This window comes from Eschrichtius robustus, chromosome X, assembly GCF_028021215.1.
Source record: "Eschrichtius robustus isolate mEscRob2 chromosome X, mEscRob2.pri, whole genome shotgun sequence".
NCBI classification, from domain to species: Eukaryota; Metazoa; Chordata; class Mammalia; order Artiodactyla; family Eschrichtiidae; genus Eschrichtius; species Eschrichtius robustus.
Genome location: NC_090845.1, coordinates 111,315,656 through 111,326,044, shown reverse-complemented (window position 1 = coordinate 111,326,044; position 10,389 = coordinate 111,315,656).

The following is a 10,389-nucleotide window of genomic DNA, read 5'->3' as shown; positions in this document are numbered from 1 at the left end:
GAAGCAGAAAAACCGTATGATTATATCAATAGATGCAGAAAAAGATTTTGACAAAATTCAACACCCATTTATGATAAAAATTCTCCAGAAAGTCGGCATTGAGGGAACTTACCTCAGCATAATAAAGGCCATATACGACAAACCCACAGCAAACATCATTCTCAGTGGTGTAAAACTGAAAGCATTTCCTCTAAGATCAGGAACTAGACAAGGATGTCCACTCTTGCCACTATTATTCAACATAGTTTTGGAAGTCCTAGCCACAGCAATCAGAGAAGAAAAAGAAATAAAAGGAATACAAATTGGAAGAGAAGAAATAAAGCTGTCACTGTTTGCATATGACATGATACTATATATAGAGAATCCTAAAGATGTCACCTGAAAACTACTAGAGCTAATCAATGAACTTGGTAAAGTTGCAGGATACAAAATTAATGCACAGAAATCTCTTGCATTCCTATACACTAATGATGAAAAATCTGAAAGAGAAAGTAAGGAAACACTCCCATTTACCATTGCAACAAAAAGAATAAAATACCTAGGAATAAACCTACCTAGGGAGACAAAAGACCTGTATGCAGAAAACTATAAGACACTGCTGAAAGAAATTAAAGATGATACAAACAGATGGAGAGATATACCATGTTCTTGGATTGGAAGAATCATTATTGTGAAAATGACTATACTACCCAAAGCGATCTACAGATTCAATGCAATCCCTATCAAATTACCAGTGGCATTTTCTACAGAACTGGAAGAAAAAATCTTAAAATTTGTATGGAGACACAAAAGACCCTGAACAGCCAAAGCAGTCTTGACGGAAAAAAATGGAGCTGGAGGAATCAGACTCCCTGACTTCAGACTATACTACAAAGCTACAGTATTCAAGACAATATGGTACTGGCACAAAAACAGAAATATAGATCAATGGAACAGGATAGAAAGCCCAGAGGTAAACCCACACACATATGGTCAACTAATACATGTTGTATTACATATTGTAATACAGCACTATTTACAATAGCCAGGTCATGGAAGCAACCTAAATGCCCATCGACAGACGAATGGATAAAGAAGTTGTGGTACACATATACAATGTAATATTACTCAGCCATAAAAAGGAATGAAATTGGGTCATTTGTTGAGACATGGATGGATCTAGAGACTGTCATACAGAGTGAAGTAAGTCAGAAAGAGAAAAACAAATAGCGTATATTAACGCATATATGTAGAATCTAGAAAAATGGTACAGATGAACCGGTTTGCAGGGCAGAAATAGAGACACAGATGTAGAGAACAAAAGTATGGACACCAAGGCTGTAAAGTGGCAGGGGGAGGGTGGTGGTGGTGGTGTGATGAATTGGGAGATTGGGATTGACACATATACACTAATATGTATAAAATGGATAACTAATAAGAACCTGCTGTATAAAAAAATAAATAAAATATAAAAAAATAAAATCTACATGTGGTTTTGCCCCCCAGCCCCCCCGGTGGGCGTTTCTTAGCGAGTCAAGGGTGAGAGCATGTGCAGCAGTAAACTTGTTCCAAAACTCAGGAGTGTCAATCAAATAATGATCCCCTGTCACTCCCCCCCCCCCAAAATGCTCCTTAAAAGTGCCCTTAAGCCTGTATAAGAATGTGGCTTTCAATTCACAGAAACAGCCTGCTCTCTCTCTCTCTCTCTCTGAGAGTGTATCTTTGTTTCGATAAATTTTTGCTTTGTGCTTATGCTTAAAGGGGATGGTTTGCAATTCTTCGCTTACTATCGAGGGACCGAGATTGCTGGTCTGGGTCTTCCGCTGATCTCCTTGGTTGAAGCTTTTTTGTTATGAGGCACGTCAACCCAGTGACAGAAATGAGTAGTACAAAACAAGTGAAAAATTATTGACTTATTGAATGTCTCCTGCATTATCACTACTACATAAGATATTGTAAATGAGGTAAAAATATGTTCTGACTTGAGCAGCTTACATTCTTTTAGGGAAAATAAAAATAAATTATATCTAATGAATGTCTAACTGAAGAATGTTTCCATTATTTTTTAGAACTTAATCAAAAGCAAAGACAGGTGAGAGGTAAGCAATCTAATCATAGAGGGTTTCTCAGAAGAGGTAGAACCACAGCTCTACTTTGAAGGATGAAGGAGATTTGAATAGGAAAAAAAACATGCTGTCACATGAAATCCATTCCTAAAAGCTACTACAGTTAGAATTTCAAGGGATTTTAATTTTCATCCCTTATCTTCCTATATTGCTTCATTTCATCTTACAAATAACATGATTTTACTAAACAATAACATTTTAAAACAAAAAAAAATATCTCATAGATCTAAAGCAATATCCAGACTATTAGAGGCTAAAACAAGCTGAAACCCCTGCCTCAGAGTCATAGAAATTAAGAAGGAATTGTTTTTCCAGTGGAATTAACTCAGATAACTGTCATAGACCTTTTATTCACCTTTGGCTATTGGCTAAAGCCATATAGATAATTGTTACCAAAGCCTGGCTTCAAAATCATATTTTCTTCTGTTTTTACTCTGTATAGCCACCTCATTTTTATATGCCTCTGGGTATTTTTTTGTTTGGTTCTTTTCTTTCTTCTCTCTCTTTTTTTTGGGCTCTGTTTTATGTATTTTTAACTGGTCAGATTATTTTGGACTGAAGGCTCTGTACTGAGACTGAAGCACTCTCTAGGGAGCTTCAGCTGACATTACATATGAAATGTCCAGTTGCTGCATGGCTTGTGCTCAGAGCTATGTAGGACCACTGGGAGCTTTTCAACTGCTCCGAAAGGAACCAATGTCTTTTCTCTATTCAGTGCTAACAATGGCTTGCAATTCACTTTATTTATGTATTTTTAAACATCTTTATTGGAGTATAATTGCTTTACAATTGGTGTGTTAGTTTCTGCTTTATAACGTAGTGAATCAGCTATACATTTACATATATCCCCATATGTCTTCCCTCTTGCGCCTCCCTCCCACCCCTCTAGGTGGTCACAAAGCACTGAGCTGATCTCCCTGTGCTATGTGGCTGCTTCCCACTAGCTATCTATTTTACATTTGGTAGTGTATATAAGTCCATGCCACTCTCTCACTTTGTCCCATCTTACCCTTCCCCCTCTCCATGTCCTCAAGTCCATTATCTATGTCTGCAGGTTTATTCCTGTCCTGCCCCTAGGTTCTTCATAACCATTTTTCTTTTAGATTCCATATATATGTGTTAGCACACGGTATTTGTTTTTCTCTTTCTGACTTACTTCACTCTGTAGGACAGACTCTAGGTCCATCCACCTCACTACAGATAACTCAATTTCATTTCTTTTTATGGCTGAGTAATATTCCACTGTATATATATGCCACATCTTCTTTATCCATTCATCTGTCGATGGACACTTAGGTTGCTTCTATATCCTGGCTATTGTAAATAGAGCTGCAATGAACATTGTGATACATGACCCTTTTTGAATTATGGGTTTCTCAGTGTATATGCCCAGGAGTGGGATTGCTGGGTGGTATGGTAGTTCTATTTTTACTTTTTTAAGGAACCTCCATACTGTTCTCCATAGTGGCTGTATCAATTTACATTCCCACCAACAGTGCAAGAGGGTTTCCTTTTCTCCACACACTCTCCAGCATTTACTGTTTGTAGATGTTTTGATGATAGCCATTCTGAACGGTGTGAGGTGATATCTCATTGTAATTTTGATTTGCATTTCTCTAATGATTAGTGACGCTGAGCATTCTTTCATGTGTTTGTTGGCAATCTGTATATCTTCTTTGGAGAAATGTCTATTTAGGTCTTCTGCCCATTTTTGGATTGGGTTGTTTGTTTTTTGGATATTGAGCTGCATGAGCTGCTTGTAAATTTTGGAGATTAATCCTTTGTCAGTTGCTTCACTTGCAAATATTTCCTCCCATTCTGACCGTTGTCTTTTGGTCGTGTTTATGGTTTCCTTTGGTGTGCAAAAGCTTTTAAGTTTCATTAGGTCCCATTTGTTTATTTTTGTTTTTATTTCCATTTCTCTAGGAGGTGGGTCAAAAAGGATCTTGCTGTGATTTATGTCATAGGGTGTTCTGCCTATGTTTTCCTCTAAGAGTTTAATAGTGTCTGGGCTTATATTTATGTCTTTAATCCATTTTGAGTTTATTTTTGTGTATGGTGTTAGGGAGTGTTCTAATTTCATTCTTTTACAAGGAGCTGTCCAGTTTTCCCAGCACCACTTATTGAAGAGGCTGTCTTTTCTCCATTGTATATTCTTGCCTCCTTTATCAAAAATAAGGTTACCATATGTGCATGGGTTTATCTATAGGCTTTCTATCCTGTTCCATTGATCTATATTTCGGTTTTTGTGCCAGTACCATACTGCCTTGATCACTGTAGCTTTGTAGTATAGTCTGAATTCCAGGAGCCTGATTGCTCCAGCTCTGTTTTCCTTTCTCAACATTGCTTTGCCTACGCAGGGTCTCTTGTGTTTACATATAAATTGTGAAATTTTTTGTCCTAGTTCTGTGAAAAATGCCATTGGTACTTTGATAAGGATTGCATTCAATCTGTAGGTTGCTTTGGGTAGTATAGTCATTTTCACAATGTTGATTCTTCCAATCCAAGAACATGGTATATCTTTCCATCTGCTTGTATTATCTTTAATTTCTTTCATCAGTGTCTTACAGTTTTCTGCATACAGGTCTTTTTTCTCCTCAGGTAAGTTTATTCCTAGGTATTTTATTCTTTTTGTTGGAATGGTAAATGGGAGTGTTTCCTTAATTTCTCTTTCAGCTTTTTCATCACTAGTGCATAGGCATGCAAGAGATTTCTGTGCATTAATTTTGTATCCTGCTACTTTACCAAATTCATTAATTAGCTCTAGTAGTTTTCTGGTAGCGTCTTTAGGATTCTCCATGTATAGTATCATGTCATCTGCAAATAGTGACAGTTTTACTTCTTCTTTTCAGATTTGTATTCATTTAATTTCTTTTTCTTCTCTGATTGCTGTGGCTAAAACTTCTAAAACTATGTTAAATAATAGTGGTGAGAGTGGGCAACCTTGTCTTGTTTCAGATCCTAGAGGAAATGGTTTCAGTTTTTCACCATTGAGAACGATGTTGACTGTGGGTTTGTCATATATGGCTTTTATTATGTTGAGGAAAGTTCCCTCCATGCCTACTTTCTGGAGGGTTTTTTATCATAAATTGGTGTTGAATTTTGTCAAAAACTTTTTCTGCATCTATTGAGATGCTCATACGATTTTTATCCTTCAATTTTTTAATGTGGTGTATCACATTGATTGATTTGCTTATACTGAAGAATACTTGCATTCCTGGGATAAACCCCAATTGATCATGGTGTATGATCCTTTTAATGTGCTGTTGGATTCTGTTTGCTAGTATTTAGTTGAGGATTTTTGCATCTTTGTTCATCAGTGATATGGGCCTGTAGTTTTCTTTCTTTGTGACATCTTTGTCTGGTTTTGGTATCAGGGTGATGGTGGCCTCGTAGAATGAGTTGGGGAGTGTTCCTCACTCTGCAATATTTCGGAAGAATTTGAGAAGGATAGGTGTTAGCTCTTCTCTAAATGTTTGATAGAATTCTCCTGTGAAGCCATCTGGTCCTGGGCTTTTGTTTGTTGGAAGATTTTTAATCACAGTTTCAATTTCAGTGCTTGTGATTGGTCTGTTTATATTTTCTATTTCTTCACAGTTTGGTCTCAGAAGGTGGTGCTTTTCTAAAAATATGTCCATTTCTTCGAGGTTTTCCATTTTATTGGCATATAGTTGCTTGTAGTGATCTCTCATGATCCTTTGTATTTCTGCAGTGTCCGTTGTTACTTCTCCTTTTACCTTTCTAATTCTATTGATTTGAGTCTTCTCCCTTTTTTTCTTGATCTGCCTGGCTAATGGATTATCAATTTTATTTATCTTCTCAAAGAACTAGCTTTTAGTTTTATTGATGTTTGCAATTTTTCCCTTCATTTCTTTTTCATTTATTTCTGATCTGATCTTTATGATTTCTTTCCTTCTGCTAACTTTGGGGTGTTTTTGTTCTTCTTTCTCCAGTTGCTTTAGGTGTAAGTTTAGATTGTTTATTTCAGATGTTTCTTGTTTCTTCAAGTAGGCTTGTATTGCTGTAAACTTCCCTCTTAGAACTGCTTTTGCTGCATCCCATAGGTTTTCGGTCGTTGTGTTTTCATTGTCATTTTTTTCTAGGTAATTTTTGATTTCCTCTGATTTCTTCCATGATCTCTTGGTTATTAAGTAGTGTATTGTTTGTATGTGTTTGTATTTGTATTGTTCCATGTGTTTGTATTTTTTACAGACTTTTTTCCTGTAATTGGTATTTAGTCTCATAGAGTTGTGGTCGGAAAAGATACTTGATACGATTTCAATCTTCTTAAATTTACCAAGGCTTGATTTGTGACCCAAGGTATGATCTATCCTGTAGAATGTTCCATGAGCACTTGAGAAGAAAGTGTATTCTGCTGTTTTTGGATGGATTGTCCTATAAATATCAATTAAGTCCATCTTTTTTAATGTATCATTTAAAGCCTGTGTTTTCTTATTTATTTTCATTTTGGATGATCTGTTCATTGGTGAAAGTGGGGTGTTAAAGGCCCCTACTCTGATTGTGTTACTGTCGATTTCCCTTTTTATGGCTGTTAGCATTTGCCTTATGTTTTGAGGTGCTCCTATGTTGGGTGCATAATTATTTACAATTGTTATATCTTCTTCTTGGATTAATCCCTTTATCATTATGTAGTGTCCTTCTTTGTCTCTTGCAATAGTCTTTGTTTTAAAGTCTTTCTTGAGTGATATGAGAATTGCTACACCAGCATTCTTTTGATTTCCATTTGCATGGAATATCTTTTTCCATCCCCTCACTTTCAGTCTGTATGTGTCCCTAGGCCTGAAGTGGGTCTCTGGTAGACAGCATATATATGGGTCTTGTTTTTGTATCCATTCAGCAAGCCTGTGTCTTTTTGTTGAAGCATTTAATCCATTCACGTTTAAGGTAATTATCGATATGTATGTTCCTGTTACCATTGTCTTAATTGTTTTGGGTTTGTTATTGTAGGTCTTTTCCTTCTCTTGTGTTTCCTCCCTAGAGAATTTCCTTTAGCATTTGTTGTAAATCTGGTTTGCTGGTGCCGAATTCTCTTAACTTTTGCTTGTCTGTGAAGGTTTTAATTTCTCCATTGAATCTGAAAGAGATCCTTGCTGGGTAGAGTAATCTTGGTTTTAGGTTTTTCCCTTTCATCACTTTAAATATGTCCTACCACCTCCTTCTTGCTTGCAGAATTTCTGCTGAAAGATCAGCTGTTAACCTTATGGGGATTCCCTTGTATGTTATTTGGTGGTTTTCACTTGCTGCTTTTAATATTTTTTCTGTGTATTTAATTTTTGATAGTTTGATTAATATGTGTCTTGTGTATTTCTCCTTGGATTTATCCTGTATGGGACTCTCTGTGCTTCCTGGACTTGATTAACTATTTCCTTTCCCATATGAGGTAAGTTTTCAAGTATAATCTCTTCAAATATTTTCTCAGTCCCTTTCTTTTTCTCTTCTTCTTCTGGGACCCCTATAATTCGAGTGTTTGTGCATTTAATATTGTCCCAGAAGTCTCTGAGACTGTCCTCAATTCTTTTCATTCTTTTTTCTTTATTCTGCTCTACAGTAGTTATTTCCACTATTTTATCTTCCAGGTCACTTATCCATTCTTCTGCCTCAGTTACTGTGCTACTCATTCCTTCTAGAGAATTTTTAATTTTATATATTGTGTTGTTCATCATTGTTTGTTTGCTCTTTAGTTCTTCTATGTCCTTGTTAAACGTTTCTTGTATTTTCTCCATTCTGTTTCCAAGATTTTGGATCATCTTTACAATCATTACTCTGAATTCTTTTTCAGGTATACTGCCTATTTCCAGTTCATTTATTTGGTGTGGTGGGTTTTTACCTTGCACCTTCATCTGCTGTGTATTTCTTTGTCTTCTCATTTTGCTTAACTTACTGTGTTTGGGTTTCCTTTTTGCCGGCTGCAGTTTCGTGGTTCCTGTTGTTTTTGGTGTCTGCCCCCAGTGGCTAAGGTTGGTTCAGTGGGGTGTGTAGGCTTCTCAGTGGAGGGGACTAGTGCCTGTGTTCTGGTGGATGAGGCTGGAAATTGTCTTTATGGTGGGCAGGTCCATGTCCGGTGGTGTGTTTTGGGGTGTCTGTGACCTTATTATGATTTTAGGCAGCCTCTCTGCTAACGGGTGGGGTTGTGTTCCTGTCTTGCTAGTTGTTTGGCATAGGGTGTCCAGCACTGTAGCTTGCTGGTCGTTGAGTGGAGCTGTGTCTTAGCATTGAGATGGAGATCTCTGGGAGAGCTTTTGCCATTTAATATTACATGGAGCAGGAAGGTCTCTGGTGGACCAATGTCCTGAACTTGGCTCTACCACCTCAGAGGCACAGCCCTGACACTCAGCAAGAGCACCAAGATCCTGTCAGCCACAAGCTCAGAGGAAAAGGGAGAAGAAAAGAAAGAAAGAACGAAAAAAGTAAAATAAAATAAAATAAAATAATTAAAATAAAAAATAATTATTAAAAATTAAAAAAATTGAAAAGTAATAAAAAAAGAAAAAAAAGAAAGTAAGAAGAGAACAACCAAACCAAAAAACAAATCCACCAATGATAGCAAGTGCTAAAAACTATACAAAAAAAAAAAGGAAAGACAGAACCCTAGGACAAATGGTAAAAGCAAAGCTATACAGACAAAATCACACAAAGAAGCATATACATACACACTCACAAAAAGAGAAAAAGGAAAAAAATATACATATCGTTGCTCCCAAAGTCCACCACCTCAATTTTTGGATGATTCCTTGTCTATGCAGGTGTTCCACAGACGCAGGGTACATAAAGTTCATTGTGGAGATTTAATCCGCTGCTCCTGTGGCTGCTGGGAGAAGTTTCCCTTTCTCTTCTTTGTTCGCACAGCTCCTGGGGTTCAGCTTTGGATTTGGCCGCCTCTGCTTGTAGGTCGCCTGAGGGCATCTGTTCATTGCTCAGACAGGACCGGGTTAAAGGAGCAGCTGATTAGGGGCTCTGGCTCACTCAGTCTGGGTGGAGAGAGGGTAAGGAAGGCGAGGCTAGCCTGCATTGGCAGAGGCCATCATGACGTTGCAACAGGCTGAGGCGCGCCGTGTGTTCTCCCAGGGAAGTTGTCCCTGGATCACGGGACCCTGGCAGTGGTGGGCTGCACAGGCTCCCGGGAGGGGAGGTGTGGATAGTGACCTGTGCTTGCAAACAGGCTTCTTGGTGGCTGCAGCAGCAGCCTTAGCATTTCATACCTATCTCTTGTGTCCGTGCTGATAGGTACGGCTCGTGTCCATCTCTGGAATTGTTTAGGTGGTGCTCTGAATCCCCTCTCCTCGTGCACCCCGAAACAATGGTCTCTTGCCTCTTAGGCAGGTCCAGACTTTTTCCCGGACCCCCTCCCGGCTAGCTGTGGCGCACTAGCCCCCTTCAGGCTGTGTTTACGCCGCCAACCCCAGTCCTCTCCCTGGGATCCGACCTCCAAAGCCGGAGCCTCAGCTCCCAGCCCCCGCCTGCCCTGGCGGGGGAGCAGACAAGCCTCTCGGGCTGGTGAGTGCTGGTCGGCACCGATCCTCCGTGCGGGAATGTCTCCGCTTTGCCCTCCGCACCCCTGTGGCTGCGCTCTCCTCCGTGGCTCCGAAGCTTCCCCCCTCTGCCACCCGCAGTCTCCGCCCGCAAAGGGGCTTCCTAGTGTGTGGAAACTTTTCCTCCTTCACAGCTCCCTCCCAGTGGTGTAGGTCCTGTCCCTATTCTTTTGTCTCTGTTTTTTCTTTTTTCTTTTGCCCTACCCAGGTACGTGGGGAGTTTCTTGCCTTTTGGGAGGTCTGAGGTCTTCTGCCAGCGTTCAGTAGGTGTTCTGTAGGAGTTGTTCCACATGTAGATGTATTTCTGATGTATTTGTGGAGAGGAAGGTGATCTCCACGTCCTACTCCTCCACCATCTTGAAGTTCTCCCCCACAATTCACTTTAAATTCTCCTCATGATGACCCTTTGTATTATATCAGTAGTAAATAAAAGCAGTAGTTCCTGTTTTTGCTAAATTCATCAGACTTTATTTTTATACTGGAGACAAAAATGTCCTCCATTCCTATATTTGGGTCCTTTTAGCTCTATTGTGTAGGTTCCTGAAAGACTTTCCCAAGGGTCTTGGCTACCCAGTTGAAAGAATACCATTTCTGTGTATGTGTCTACTTTACATCATATCGCACAATTGTTTGATTTTCATAAGATTAAAATAACAACAATTTTGATTTTCTGATGTCTCCTACTTTTATTTCCAAGAAGTTTTCACTGTGATTTCACTGGACTTGAGGAAACA